Source organism: Macrosteles quadrilineatus, unplaced genomic scaffold (genome assembly GCF_028750875.1).
Source record: "Macrosteles quadrilineatus isolate MER2022 unplaced genomic scaffold, UCM_ALF_1.0 Scaffold_7__1_contigs__length_78375512, whole genome shotgun sequence".
Taxonomy (NCBI): Eukaryota; Metazoa; Arthropoda; class Insecta; order Hemiptera; family Cicadellidae; genus Macrosteles; species Macrosteles quadrilineatus.
In genome coordinates this window covers 35,632,005-35,648,387 of record NW_026542600.1, presented here as the reverse complement: position 1 = coordinate 35,648,387, position 16,383 = coordinate 35,632,005, and positions in this window count along the sequence as shown.

Genomic DNA, 16,383 nt, shown 5'->3' with positions numbered 1-16,383 from the left:
AACATAAATGTTTTATTTTAATTATTTATGAATTCTTGCGTGAAAGTCCTTTCTTTCCTTAATAATCTAGAGAGTTGTAAAGAAAATTTTTTTGAGTGAATAATTAAGGGTGATCAATCCTTAATTACTTCTCGTTGAGTGGAGTTTGTCCTTGTGCTGTACACCAATCCAGCTTGTTTGTCACTGAATGTCACTAACTATTATTCTTCTTACGCGCACTAGTAAATTCACTAACATGTGTCTAAGTATGTAAGTAAGTTGCTTGTTATAAGAACTAAGAATACAGTCACAATGTTATACTTGATTGCGATTGTCTGTGTGTGTCTGCGTGGCCACGCGATATTTTTGTATTAAAAGTCGACTTAACACTTGAGTTTTGTGTAGCTACACATTATTCACATAATATTTACACGAGTTTGCGGGAGTGCGTGTGCTTCGGGAATATAAATACAATTTGCTTCTTAGAATACACATTGCTTACGTATGACTAACTAAACCTAAGTGAATACTAGGTAAGGTCAAAGCATATGAATCATATATGTATTGTGGTTAATTATTTTGTGTAGCAATAAATCAAAATCAGTTAAATAGCTAACTTGTGAAATATATTTATGAATTATTGTATGTTACCAAAATTATCTTATAAAATAAACATAGTATCTATTGACCTAACGTAACTAAATATTTTTATTTTACAAGTCTTGTTTGAAAAACTTTCATTCGGGAGACATGAATTACTTCTTTGACAAGTTTTCCATTTTTTAAGATTTCCACTAGATATGAGACTGGTGTAACTTGTTTTAATACAGTATAAGGACCTTTGTAGCGGTAAGAAAATTTGGTTTGATTTTCCCTCAAATTTTTAGGGTACTATATGAGAACTTGGTCTCCTGGGTGTAAGATTAAGTCTCTCCTATTCCTATCGTAATACATTTTTTGTTTCTTTTGTTCACTAGCTATGATAGAAGGTATTGTGTCTCTGATTTCATTTACAATTCTTAAGTTTTCTAACAGATCTTTTTCTACATTTGGATTTACAAACAAAGTATCACTTGGAAAGCTTGGCTCAAAACCTAAAAATAAGTACGAAGGTTTGTACTTGGTTGTCTGGTGTTCACTGTTATTGTAAGCAAAAAGTACATAGTCAATGTATTGTGACCATGCGTTTGGTTTTTCAGCTACATAATGAGAAATCATATTTATCAACGTGTTATTAAAGTTTTCTACTTGTCCATTAACTTGTGGTGTGAAAGCACTACTTAGAATTTGGCATGTACCTATTGCTGTGGTTAAGTCACGAATCAAATTGTTGTTAAATTCAGTACCTCTATCTGATTGTATAATAGAAGGTGTTCCATAAGTACAAAAATTAGTTTTAAGAGACATTTTACAATTGATTTACCATCTGCAACTACAAGTGGGAAAGCAAATGCAAATCGACTACAGGCATCAGTTACTGTTAAAATGTATTTATATCTATTGCTAGGATTTAATGGACCAATTATGTCAAGTTGGATTCGTTCAAATATTTTGTTAGTGGGAGGGATAGGATTAAGGAAGCCATACTTCTTCTTCGGAGAGTTCTTTCTTTTCTGACAACTTTCGCAGGTTTTCACGTAGTTTTCGACATCTGTTGACATACCAATCCAATGATATCTTTCTTTGATTTTTCCGAGAGTCTTGAATGTACTTAGATGTCCTCCTGATAACGGTGAATTGTGGTACTCCTGAAGGATGTTGTTGACGAGTTTTCGTGGTATTGCTATAACATGTCTGTGAGGATCAGAATCGTTGTACATTCGGTAGAGTACACCATTCTCCGTCTTGTAATACGTGGCCATTTTCCTGTACTTTTGTTCCACAAGATCAGGATTTTCCAAAGCAAGTAAGATGCATTTTAGATCATCGTCCTGAGCTTGCAATTTCTTCAAGTCCACGAGATGAAGGGCACTTACTGAAGTAAGGTTGAAAGTGAAATCCTCTTCTATAGTCTTGTCAACCGGATTTCTGTTTAAGAAGTCAGGCAAGACTAAGGATTTACCTGCCTTGTGAGTAATTTCCAGGTCGTAGTCACATATTAAATTCGAGAGTCTGGTGAGTCTAGATGAAGCTCCTTTAAATGATTTATAATATTGCAATGCAGAATGATCAGTGAAAACCTTTACTTTTCTTCCGAATAAAAATTCTCTCCATTTTACCAATGCATAGACTAAGGATAAGAATTATTTTTCTGAAACACTGTAGTTATCCTCATTTGGTTTTAGTTTTCTACTTAAATACTGAATAGGATGTTCTGTAGATGTTTCTGGATCATACTGGGTCATTACTGCTCCTATAGCATAATTTGATGCGTCTGTGTACACTCTGGTCTCTCTGTGTTCTACGAAGTGGCTGAGAAGTGGCGGTGAGGTGAGAATCGTCTTGAGTTCCTGGAATGAAGTCTCACAGTCGTTTGTCCATTGAAACTTCTTCGTTGCGTTGAATTCCTTTATGAGTGTTGTTAAGGGCGTGGCTATTTTTGCAAAGTTTTTAACAAATCTACGGAAGTAATTTGCAGCCCCAAGAAACGATCTTACTTGTTTAATGGTAGTTGGGGTTTTAAATTTAATTATGGATTCTATATTTGTTTTTAATGGCAAACAGCCTTTAGAACTTACTTCATGTCCAAGTATGTTTATTTTATCGTACATGAATTGACACTTTTTTGAGTTTAGCTTTAGGTTAAAGTTGTTTAGCTCTTGTAAAATAATTTCTATGTTTTCCAACTGTTCGTCAAATGTTTTTCCTAACACGGTGATGTCATCAATGAATGGTATGCATCTGCTATACAAATGTTTTGATAAAATTCTAGTTATGGCTCTTTGGAAAGCTACTGTAGCAATGGATAGCCCTTGTGGCATTCTTCTAAACTGATACTTTCCCGTTTGTGTGATAACGGTTAAATATTTTCTGTCTTCTGGGGCTATCTCTAACTGAAAGAAAGCGTTTTTCAAATCTAAGTGGGTAAAATAAGTCATTTCAGATAAACAAGACAAGACCAAATCTACTGAGACTATGGGGAAATTTTGTTGTTCTAAACATTTGTTAACTGATCTCAAATGAGATATTACACGCGATGAGCTGTCAGAGTTGGTTATTACGAACATTGGGCTGGCGAACTCTGTGTATTCGGGCGATTCTTCGAGTATACCTGCCTTTGTTAGTTTTTCGATTTCTTCTTGAAGGATTTTGCGTTCTTTTAGGCTTTGCCTATAAGGAGGATGATATACTGGTTTAGCATCTGATTTTAGGTTAAGTTTAACTGGTGGTAGTTTAGCTGGACCTAAATCTTCTGTCTTGTTAGTAAACATGTGGCTAAATTTAAATAATATTTCTGCTAACTTATTATGCTGATTGACTGTCAATTTTGGATTTATGTCAAGTGGGTTGCCATTTCTGTCAAGTGCAATTGTTTTAGAAGGATGAAGTGGTTTTATTTTAGGTGGATGTGTGCATGTTCTTGTTTTTACTTCGGCATTTGGTTTTAAATAACCTAATATTACGTTTTGTTTTAACCATTTTGGAGATTTACTTGCATTGTAAGCGTAAATAAACTTTTGTGAATTTTCGTTTTCTGATGAGATATAAAAGTGGAGGTTCTTTTTGTCTCGGAAATTTAAATCTATATCAAGTTCGTATTGATGATGTTCTGGCAAGATTTCCATTAATTTGTAGTGTTGTTGGGGAGCAATAACTGTGTCCGTAGGAACTTTAATTTCAATCATGTCATTACTAGACTCCGCTATAGTTGTTAGAACAAACGGTTTTAAATTAAGTAACAAAGATTTGTCCATTGTGATGCAATGAACTTTATCTTTATTCGTTAGTCTGATTTCCTGTTTCTTAAAATCCAATTCCATGCAGTTTTGGAATAAAAACCAATTTCCCAAGGTTACGTCAGTTGCCAAATCTTCAATTACGTAAAAGTCGGTTGGATACACGGAGCCATCAATTGTTATTGGTAGTAAAAGTTTTCCTAATACTTTGACTGGTTGATCGTTAGCAGCTACAATTAAGGGTAAGTTATCTGTTTGAAATGATAGGTTATTTACAATTGATGATTTTATCAGGCAATAGCTGCAACCAGTATCTAAGGTAGCTGAATAAGTCTGTCCATTTTCTGGTATATCAATATTTAGTGTCAATGTAGGGAATGTTTTTGTTTGCTTAACATTAAAAATTAAGTCATAAATATCCAATAGTGTGCATTTAGATTGTCTTTTATCACATTTAATTAGGGTTCTCAAATTTAGGTGTTTAGAACTTTGTTGGAAAACTTCTTTGTCAATTTGATTCTGGAGGGTTGTTGCTTCGCTAGCTGTTAAACAAACTCCTGCAGTTGATGAATCCACGTGTCTATCCGTAGAGGTTCCTGGAAGTGATGTACTCGTACTGAAGCTGTTGTTGTCATCCGACGTTGAAGGTCGTGAATAGTTAACAGATGTACGTGCCACATCTTGAGTCTTGGGCTGATCAGCTGTGCGGTGCTGTGACGTCAGTTGCTGAGTCGGTGTTCCTAGGCGGTGGTGTGACAACAGGACTGAATTTGACCTGGTCCGTTCTGGGTCCGCAGGCGCAGCCATGCGGATAATTTCAGGGGTGCGACACTAGGACTGAGGGAGATCTCCCTCACCGCGTCGGTTTCTTCCCGTTCTCCCGCGGCCAGCACCCTTCTTCATACCCTCACAGACACAGGCAAGAGAACTAATCACCTAATGGAGTCGTTCACTAGGTCGCTGAGAACGCATCACCTCATGGAATCGTTCACCTAATTGCTGCGTCGTGTTTTTGAGAGAACTCGACAGTGCAGCATATTCTTTCCAGTTCAAAACCAAAATGTTTAATCACTCTAACAGTTGTTATATCCATTAAATAATAAATAAAATATAGGCTCTATTATTTCGTAAGTTACATAATGTATAGTGAATGGAAAAACGAGGAGTAAATTAAAAAAAAGCTGTTTAGTTGTACACTGTCTTAAATATTTAAAAAAAATTGGCTATTATTTTCCGAATTCGTTTAGCTCTTCTACCCGACCGATTTTCATGATTGAGGTCTCAAATTGAAGGTATGCACCCACAGATTTGCCATCAAGCATTGGCATATAATTATCTATAGTATCACTCGGTCTATACGTAAACGAAATTTGCTCTCCATGTATTTCTTATAGGAGTAAAATTTGGGTTCTCTTTGCTGAGTTCTAGCTCTTCTACCCGACCGATTTTCATGATTGAGGTATCAAACTGAAGAAATGCACGCACAGATTTGCCATCAAGCATCGGCATATAATTATCTATTATCCCACTCGGCCTACACGTAAACAAAATTGCTTCCCTTATATTTTTTATGGGACTTAATTTAGGGTTTTCTTTTCCGAGTTCGTTTGGCTCTTCTACACGACCGATTTTCATGATTGAGGTCTCAAAATGAAGGCATGCTCGCCAATAATTAACAAATATTTACCTACTGTATTACTCGACAAAAAACATAATTTGATATATTTTTGAGTTCTTACTACAATTTATGATGTATTTCACGAGTTACTATACAATCCTATATATTTTAGTCTAAGAACCTCCAGTGAAATACCGCCTTTCATTTAAGCTATTATTTATTCAAATCGGACGAGTTTAAAGCAAACGTAAGGTGAACAACCAACAGAAATATTATTTTCCAAAAGGGTTTTCTATGATTAAAATCAATAGCTCCAGTATTGTGCATGTTTTTGTACATGTTTAAAACTAAAAATAATTAGTAAATTATAGGCTTTAATTTGAGCTATTGATCGTTTGAATCAGTTAAGCTCAAGATACTGTGTTACTCAATCAAAAATCATAAATTTGATTATATCTCGGATATTATATCTACCTTAACGCTGCGGAGCAGCATGGGTCCTCTAGTTTACTATTATTTATAAAATCGTTACTTGCATTAAAACCAGCTCAGTTTGAACAAACAAATACATTTAAATAGGGTATACAGTTTACCCAAAGACACTTTAAACTTTCACTTTACACTTTTTAGCCGGGGTATTTTGCATGTAGACCTTATGTGAATTTAGGCTTTTCATATTAGTAAATTTATGAAAATTTAATGTTCGTCATGGGCAATATATACGTTTAAAAATAGTTAAAGATATGAAAGTAAAACCTAAAATTAAACTAAAGTAATTATTAGGTTGTTAGTTAATTTTGTAGTACAGTGTTAAATTGTACTACTGTATTGATATAAGGAGTAAAGGTGTTGTTGACGTTAAGTCGTATTAACTGGGTTTATTTATTTAAATAATGCCAACTTTAAATATTTGGTACAACTTTCAAGCATAGAACTCACTACTGTGGACATACACCAACAACGCTCTGATTTTCGTTTCAGTACAGTGTGGTATTGTTAGTTTGTGGAACGCATCTCACGAACTCCCTGGATTGCGGCAAATGCAGCTCATAGAATTAAAATTTGATGTCATAGGGTTTGTTGTGGACGGATACTGATCTGTTATTTTCTGTGAACATATTTCAGAAAGTTCATTGGCATTGGTGTTGTAGTACATAAATTATTTCTCAGTAATCCATTACATACGACCTAATAGCTGGAAGGTCCAGATTACAGAACATTGGGAACTATGAACAGAGGAAAGGGAATGTGTGACCCTTCCTGGAATTCCTAGCTCGACGCAGACATTTCTCTTTGTTAACTATGCATCAGGTGAACGGGATGTTGGTAAATAATAGAAAATCTCAATAATTAACGGTACCAAATGTTGTCATGGTGAAGTGTTGTTTAAGAAATAAAACATTTCTTTACTGACACTAATATATTTCAATCCTCCAGCAGTGCTTGCTAAACAGAGGATGAGGATACTGTCCATCACATTGCTAGAACTTAAGTAAAAAAATATTTATACTACTTGAATTTACATGCTACATCAGTGACACACTTTTGATTGTCATGTATATATTTAGATAAAAAGATACATTTATGATATTATACGTTCCAAACAAATTAAAATATTGTAATTTTAAATTTCATGTAGTTTCCTGCTTCAACGCGAGGTCCGATATAAATTGTCGTTTTCATTCGTTTATGGTTTTCAATTTCGATAACTTGAGTGGAGTGATTGATTACATCATCTTTGAGTTGACTCTTTCAAGTCATCGGAAATTATTACTGTTATTCGTTTTGAAATAATGCCTGAAATACTTTGCAATGCTCGAATACGAGCAACAGAAGCACTAGTTTAAAATAATAGTTGTTAGCGCTGCAACGCGCACCCGTAGAGTATTATAGGCCTACATCGATGCGCGCACCGGGTAACTGCTAGTAATACATAAATATTTAAACAAAAACTGTATGGATAATAAACATAAATAAATGGTGTCGCTTGCCGAAATGTAATAGTAATTTTCATTGCCCTACACACGAAAGTACCTACACTTTTTGAGGTCGATTCACACATAACAGTTACGACACGTCACAGTTCAGATATATCAGTCACGTCACAGTTAGCCAAAATATTCTTTAATGGATTTTCTATTGCTTTATATACACTCATCCGGCGCAAATCCGTCAGTCGCTCTCTCGGCGTCCGTCAGTCAATTCCAGATTTCTTTCTACCGACATTTTTGGTTTTCGGCCTCCTGTCGGACGTGTTAGAGATTAGAAAAATAGTGGGGGTTTTCATTTAAATTACCGAGTTTGTATTTTAAGTACTGTTTGTAACAATGGACAAGATTTAGGATGAGATTTTGATAGAATATTAAGTTTTAATTTACCATTTTTCACTGTAACATCACTGTAAATATAGTAACGCAAGTCCGACTGAAACCAAATGAATGACCCTGACAATCCACAACACATTAATTTATGTTACAGTCGATGGTAAAATTACTCGTTCCTATACTCTATACTTATATAATTTGACTGAGAAATTTTGGATTCAACTGAGACTGAACTGTGACTGGTCTGTGGTGGAACTGTGACGGAACTGATATAAATGAACTAAGAAAATACAGTAGGTTATTTCCGCTACTGCAGCAAAATTACATAACGTTAACTTTCTGTGCATTTGTGGTGCACGGAACGTAACCGGTATGGGATTTTGCTGTGCAGACCCCATATTGAATAAACAAAGGTATTCGTATTGTTTACAAGTTTTTCGATATCGTAATGAAAAATAATGTTAAATACTCATCTGAAAAGTGCCATTGCGGGTTCGAAAGCTTTTTCCAAACAAATAAATCTGGCTAATAATTATCATAAAATTTGGTAACTTATGGATGATAAGCATAAACAAATGACGGATCTGAACGAATCTTATACTAACTAGCAACACCGGGGGTGTTAGAAACTCTTTGCCATATTCTCATAATTGCTTGTTTCCTCTATGACATTTATATTTGGAATGATTTAACTAACATCTGTTATATTCTTTGTTTTTTTAAATATACACAATTACAGTCCACTTAAAGCCCTTTAATTATTTTACCCACGACCGTTTTTTTAAAAGTAACCATTTCAGTTTAGTTCTCAGAATTGAAAAGTTTCACTTAACAGCTGTTTACTTTCATAACAGCATATTTCATTTCATAACAGCATAGTTTTTCTCATAACAACACGGGTAACGGACCAATGAGATTCAAGGATTGAGAGAAAAGAAGTAAAATTGTAATGTTTCGAACGTCAACTAATCAGCTGATCAGCTGATCAGCTGATTTTATTCGTTGTAACAATTGACGTACAGCACTTTGTTTTAGTAAATACACTTCTTAGTAAGCGTATTTTTAAACATAAAATCATAAAGGTCTCAATGTAATATTTCAATGAGTGCATCGTCATCACTTTTACACCATCCTAGGTAGCCTAAATAAGTGTTTACAATCTGAGTTAACAAAGCGGACTTTTGAATCAAGTCAAGTGGTACGGTTGAATTTCGTATCTAAATAAAATGGGTGATCAAACAACCATTTTACGGCATTTTAAAGGAACCAAAATTGTCTCTTCTGAATTTTGATCTCGTTGCGAGGCACTGGAATAGCGGCTAAATTATATTAATAAAGACGAATGCTAACAAGTGAACGATTCCATGAGCCGATCCGTTCACTATCCCACTAGTTCACTATGTGTCCGGGGGTAGGGTGATGGGAATAAGGCAGGGAGAACGGGGAGATTCCATTCAGTCCTAATGTCGCACCCTCGCATTATGCCGCACGACTGCCCCAGAGGGCTCTGGCTGGCCCAGGTCAAATTCAGTCCTGTTGTCGCTTTACCTTCCTAGGCAGCAGTGGGTCGACGCTTGTGACGTGGGCGTTTGTTGTGGTGCGTTATCTTCTCCATCAGCTGGCTGCAAGGTCGTCTTAGGTTCAGCCGTAGCTGTAGGAATGATGTTGGTCTGGTTCTCGAGTTGTGTGTGTTGAATATTTCTTGATGTTATTGTGGTTCTTGGAGGAAGTGATTTAGTTATTGGGGTTACTTTAACTTTATGTTTTACACGAAACGAATCCTCAATTGTTGGAAAGTTGTATTGGTATTGAGGGCTTAATGGTGAAAATATATTACATTTTGAATTATTGGATGCTTCTAAGATTGATGATTTGTTGAAATGTGGGAAACGTTTAGTTGTGTTCCAGAAATATCTCGTGTGTGTTTGTTTATTTTGGGAAGCCAAATATCTATTTTGTGGTAGTTGACTTCCCTGCTTTAGAAGTTTTTTGATATACAGGGTGTTTGTGAACTCTCTCGAAAAAATTCACAGGATTATTCCTTGGGTTAATACATGAATATTTTACATTATAAACATGGGTCGCCGGAGCCTCGTTTTCCGTCTGTCTGTCTGTACGTGTTTTTTATAAATAACCTTATAACTCGAGTTTGAATCGAGGTACAAACTTTAAATTTGACACACTTGTGTATTTTAACGTGGTACATAAACATGTAAAATTTCATTTCGTTGACTATAGTCGTTTCAAAATGGCGGCCATCTAAAATCTTTGACCTCAAATTACATGAAAACCACTAGAGTTACAAAAAAAACACAAGAATAACAAAATGTAGAAAATTTTATGCCAAATCAAATGACTTATAGATCTTAAAGATCGGACAACAAACAGCTGAGTTATTATTTTTTTTAAATAATTAATAATTTCTTTACTGTCTTTTAATTGTTATTGTTTATTCTTTAAAATCATCTGATCCTTTATAAATTGTTACAACAATGTAAGACATTTGGTTTGCCCTAACAACAACATTTAGTTTTTTTACTAGATGGTAAATGTAATTAGTGTCCTATTTTTACCTTAACTATTGAGATCTGTTTAAGGTTACGTAATGTACTCTGTATCAGATGATTTTAAAGAATAAACAATAACAATTAAAAGCCAGTAAAGAAATGATTAATTATTTAAAAAACTAATAACTCAGCTGTTTGTTGTCCGATCTTTAAGATCTATGTGTCATTTGATTTGACATAAAATTTCCTACATTTTGTTATTCTTGTGTTTTTTTTTTGTAACTCTAGTGGTTTTCATGTAATTTGAGGTCAAAGATTTTAGATGGCCGCCATTTTGAAACGACTATAGTCAACGAAATGAAATTTTGCATGTTTATGTATCACGTTAAAATACACAAGTGTGTCAAATTTAAAGTTTTTACCTCGATTCAAACTCGAGTTATAAGGTTATTTATAAAAAACACATACAGACAGACAGACGGAAAACGAGGCTCCGGAGACCCATGTTTATAATGTAAAATATTCATGTATTAACCCAAGGAATAATCCTGTGAATTTTTTCGAGAGAGTTCACAAACACCCTGTATATTGTGGAAATAAAACTGATTTTATTTGATTTGATTTGCTTCTTTTGTATTGGAATTGAATGGTTTTAGAATAAATCTCACCAAATAAAAATGAATGTTTTGTCAGTCCCAGTATACTCTGTATGTAGTAATGTAATAATATTATATTGTGGTAGTTAAATAAATACATTAGTCCCCAAATTGTCGATCAGAAATCAAATAAATAAAATAATTGTTTTGCGACGGGTTTTTTGTATCCATTCTTTTAGATAATTTCATATTTTACACTTAGCCTTAAAGTACTGCAACTTTCTACAGCATCAACATACCAACCGTCGATAATCGTTAAAACCCCCTATACCGGTTCTAGCACGTTCACTACCGATCGCCACATATATGCGACGCTACGGCCATTGCCACGGACAGAGGTATCCCCGGCTGGCACTTGGTTAATAGTACACGCAGACCACGGGCCAATGATGCAGCAAAGTAATAACCAGTTTTGCCAACTATCATATGACGTCACTAATCATCATAACCACTGACCAAGTGACGCACATAATATGACAGACCACTGCAGAGAATTCAGGGCCTCGAAGATATACGCTTAATAACATTGGGACACCGTCGCATATGTGCGTCTCTGGTCCATGTGAAAGACAAATTTAGTAGCCTACTTAACGGTAGTGAACGTGCTAGACCTTAATGTTGTCATAGAAAGATAGCAGTGCATGCAAGATTTTTGTACTTTGAAAACATCAGTTTACATCTCAACAAACTCTATGTCCCTCTGAAGTTTTTCTTGATTACAACCAGCAAAGTTATCTCATCACGCTCCTGTTGCAACTTTTTTAATTTTACGCAGCTTACACATACGGTATGTGTAACAAAACTCTTAAATTAAACTGATTTTCTACAAAAATTAAAATAAACCAGTTTTAAAAAGTTACATTTTTTGTTTATTATATTTCTACAAAACAATTATGACATTATTTAGACATATGCAAATTAATAACATGTGTTTCTCAAAGTGTTGATAAAAAATAATCCAAAGGGGACTAAGTTAAAAAGTTAAACATTTCCAACATTCTCCCCCCTTTTAAAAAAAATCTTCAAACTTTTTCACAAGTCCAATTTGGTTGGCTTTTTTATTCTTCTCCCACTTTGGGTCTGAACTTGTGTTTCATTAGTCTTCACATTTGTCTCTTCTTTTCCTTTTGTCGTATTATAATGAGTTTCAGGTTCAGGTTGATAATTTTGAGCTTTATGAATGTGGTCATCCTTAGATTGAACTTCAAGTGGATAAAGCCGTTGAATAGGTCGTAAATAAATTCCATTTTTCGTTCTTACTTTTACAAGTCTTGTTACTTTGTCTTTCCCAGGAAATATTTCGATCACTTTTCCAAGAGGCCAAGAAACTCTTCGTTTATTTTCTGAATGGACGAGTACAATGTCTCCCACATTGATTTCACAAGTTTTGTTTACGTTCTTTTTTGAGGAATTTAGAAAACCCAAGTATTCCTTTTGAAATCTTGTTCTTAGTCCTTCTCGAATACTTAGTATATACTTCCATCTACTGTTCAAACTTGTCTTCTCTAATAAATCTAAATCTGATACATCATTACCTTGTATAGATTGGATGAACATAGATGGTGTCAGGGGTTTTAAATCTTCAGTGTCTTCTGAGATGTATGTGAGAGGTCTACTGTTCATAATACCTTCACACTCACATACCAAGGTGTTCAGTTCTTCATGATTTAGTGAAGCACTTCCTAAGTTTCGTCTCAGTAGCTCTTTCAGAATCCTCACCAAACGTTCCCAGAAACCTCCCCACCAAGGGGCAGCAGGAGGATTGAATTTCCAAACGATATTCTTTAAGTTGAATTCATTTTGAATTTTACTCCAGTTAAGATTCTTAAGTTGATTACTCAAACCAACAAAATTGGTCCCATTATCGGTATAGATGACATTTACTCTTCTTCGACGAGAAATAAATCTTCTTAAGGCTAAAATGAAGGCATCAGTGCTCAATGAAGGAATCAATTCAAGGTGTACAGCCCTATAAACTGCACATGTAAATATTACAACCCAGCATTTCTTCTTCTCTCTTGTTATGAGTGGGCCTGCAAGATCAATGCCTGTGACTTGGAAGCAAGAAGTCAAATTCGTCCGGTCTTCAGGTAGAGGAGCCACAGGAGCTTGACATGGCTTGGTTGAAAACTTTTTACAGGGTATACATTGATGTGTGACTCGACCAATAGTCCTCCTCCCTTTCAAAATCCAAACTTTTTCCCTCAAAATAACTAATAGTGCTTGAACACCAGCATGCTTACTGTTAATATGTTGTTGTTCAATCATTCGTTCTGTTATAATGTGATTAGATGGTAACACAACTGGGAGAGTATATTCTTTGCTGTATTCTTGATCCAGTAATCTTGTATTCAATCTTATAAGACCATCTTCATCAATAATGGTTTTAACTCCACTTAAATGTTTACTTTTCTTCTCTCCATTGAAACTGTCTCTTTGCACAAGTTTAAACAGTAATTTCTCTGCTTGTTGAAATTCTTCTGACGTTATGTCCGAACTCTTCTTCTTGGTTTTAAACCGTAACATCCAAGCTATGGTTCTTACAATCGAAGAGTATTTAGAAAATCTTTGTCCTAACATGACAGCAATTGATAAGGTCTCAACGGTGCTTGCGGTAATCACTGACTTCTTCTTTTCACTCTCAACTGTTTCTCTGTCAGGTAAAGGATTTTCAGTTGGCCAAGCATTGCTATACAACCATGTTGGTCCATTCCACCATTGTGAATTGAGTAACTGTTGTGGTAAGCAACCTCTTGAAATTAGGTCTGCGGGATTTGCATGACTGGAAACATATCTCCATTGCGATGGATTACTAAACTTATTTATTTCTTTGACTCTATTGTTTACAAATACAGACCATTTCCCTTGATTGGTAATCCAAGCTAGTGTAACAGAAGAATCTGACCAATAGAAACAAGGTAAGTCAGGTTTACCTAGACATTGAAGAGCCAAGGTACAAAGTCTTGCACCAAGGAGTGCTGCCATCAGTTCCAACCTTGGTAACGTAATTGGTTTCACTGGCGAAACTCTAGATTTGGCTAGCACTAAACTAACATGTACAGCATCATCAGCTTCAGTCCTCAGAAATATACAGGCTCCAAAAGCTGATTTGCTAGCGTCACAGAACACATGAAGTGTGCTTGAGTTATTCATAATGATTCGACGTTGAATTTTACACTCCTCAATAATTGGTGTTTGTTCAAACCATTTTTGATACTCAGACTGGAGATGTTCTGGTAATTTATCATCCCATCCAATTTTTAAACTCCAAGTCTTTTGCATAATAACTTTTGGGATGAGTGTCGTAGGGGCAGTAAAACCTATGGGGTCATAGATTTTTTGTGTGTGGGATAGTAATGATCTTCGAGTTAATTCCTCAGGTTCCAAGTTTGAAAATGAAACATTACAAAACAAAGTGTCTGAAGAACAGTCCCACTTTAACCCTAAAACGTTTTGTGTTGTTGGCTCAAAGTTTCCAGCCCATCCCCTTTTAGGTTGAATTCTCCAAGCCTCAAAATGTCTTGTGCTTGTCTTACCAAAGAATCTCGATCATTCTCATTGTCTACACCCGTCAAACAGTTGTCTACATAAAATGATTTCTGTAATTTGTCAGCTACAGACTTCAAACAATCTGGTGCATTACGTAATAAATTATTGATTACAGCTCCTAACAAAAAAGGACTGCATGTTAGTCCAAATACGACTCTAGTATGTCGATAAATCATAACTTTTCCTTCCTCCCACCATAAAAACCTAAGCATGTCTCTGTCTTTAGGGGACACAAGAATTTGGAGAAATGCCTTTTCAATGTCAGAAGTCAAGCCAAATTTATTTTTCCTCAGATTAGTTAGTACGTTTGGAACCAACTCAATCAAATTTGGACCTACTTCAAGACAATCATTTAAACTACAACCATTTTTGTCCTTACACGAGGCATTGAACACTGGTCGTATTCGAGTAGTGCTCCCTTCTTTAATGACTGCTCGATGAGGAAGGTAATGAACAGAATTAACAGTTAGGTCCAAAGAAGTTTCTTTTTTTTCAACCCTTTCAATTATTCCCTTGTTAACCCATTCTTTAAAAGTAGCATCATAGTCTGCATATAAATTCATATTTTTCAGCTTACTTGTAGTTGTGAGTAGACGTTTCTCAGCTACATACATATTGGACTCCAGTGAGGGTCGTCCTTCAACCCAAGGAAGTTGTACGATGTAGCGGCCAGTCGAGTCTCTTGTCACAGTATCCTCAAAGAACTCTACCACTTGCTCGTCCTTTTCTCCCTTCTCCAGTTTCACACTTGGGTCTGTGATTCCCATCGTCTCAAGCTCCCAAAACTGCTTAACATTCTGTGAGGACTGTAAAGCAATAAACATAGATGAGACAAAAGATTAATCTCTACCAGATGATTCAGATGAACCAACAATCGTCCAGCCCAATCGTGTTTTTATGGCCACAAGTTGGTCATTTACTTTGTGAAACTCCGAAGTGATAATTTGTGACCAAACATCAGCACCCAATAACACATCAATACTAGCACAGTCTTCTTCGTCAGAGGTCGATATATCGCTCAAAATGATGTTATCTTGCTCCAAACGTTTTATCAAACTGTAGTCACAAAACTTGGGAATCCGGTTACAAATAACTTGTTGTTCTATAACTTGTAAATCTGTTTTAAAATCCAAGTTTAGTGAACTCAAAGTGATGCCATAAGTTTTATGGTATTTAGGTCCAGTTTGCTTACCTCCAAAAACTTCTTGTTGAATTAAAACTCTATCATTGCTTTTGAGGCCTAATTCTGATACACATTGGCTAGAAACAAAACTCTTTTGTGAACCTGAGTCGCACAAGATTCTAACCTTTTTTGATTTCCCATTACAATCAATAAAAGCATTCAAAGTCTGTAAGTAAGTAGTTTTGCTTTTATTGTTTACAGTAGAAAACGAATTTGTTGTATTTTTAACAGGGGTTATAGGCTTGTCCTTAGCACTCGGCTCAGCTTCATTAGTCGATTAGTCGCATGGACTTTTGGACACAAGATTGCAAAGTGTCCACCCAAGCAGATGTGACATTTCACTTGTAATTTACACTTCTGAGCCCAGTGCCCCTTTTTCAAACACTTTATACATGCACCCTTTTTCTTTACAAGTTCATTTCTTTCTGGTACTGTTTTATCGAAGATAGAAAAACAATCAGGCGAGTTATGGTTTGTTTTTCCACAAAATATGCAAAGATTTCTTCTTAAGTTGGTATTTAAATCTGTACCTACCTTTGCACTATTTTCAGATTGAGAAACAAGTATTGCTGCTGAAGGTGTGCTAGCCTTAGGTTTACCAAACCGCTGAGTTTTGATTGAGTATTTTTTAAGATCCACCTCGCGAGACTTCACGCCAAAACAGTTTTCACGCAACTTGAGCCTCTCCTCAGCTTCAACTTCGGTTCTTAGAAACTGAAGGAGTTCTTTCA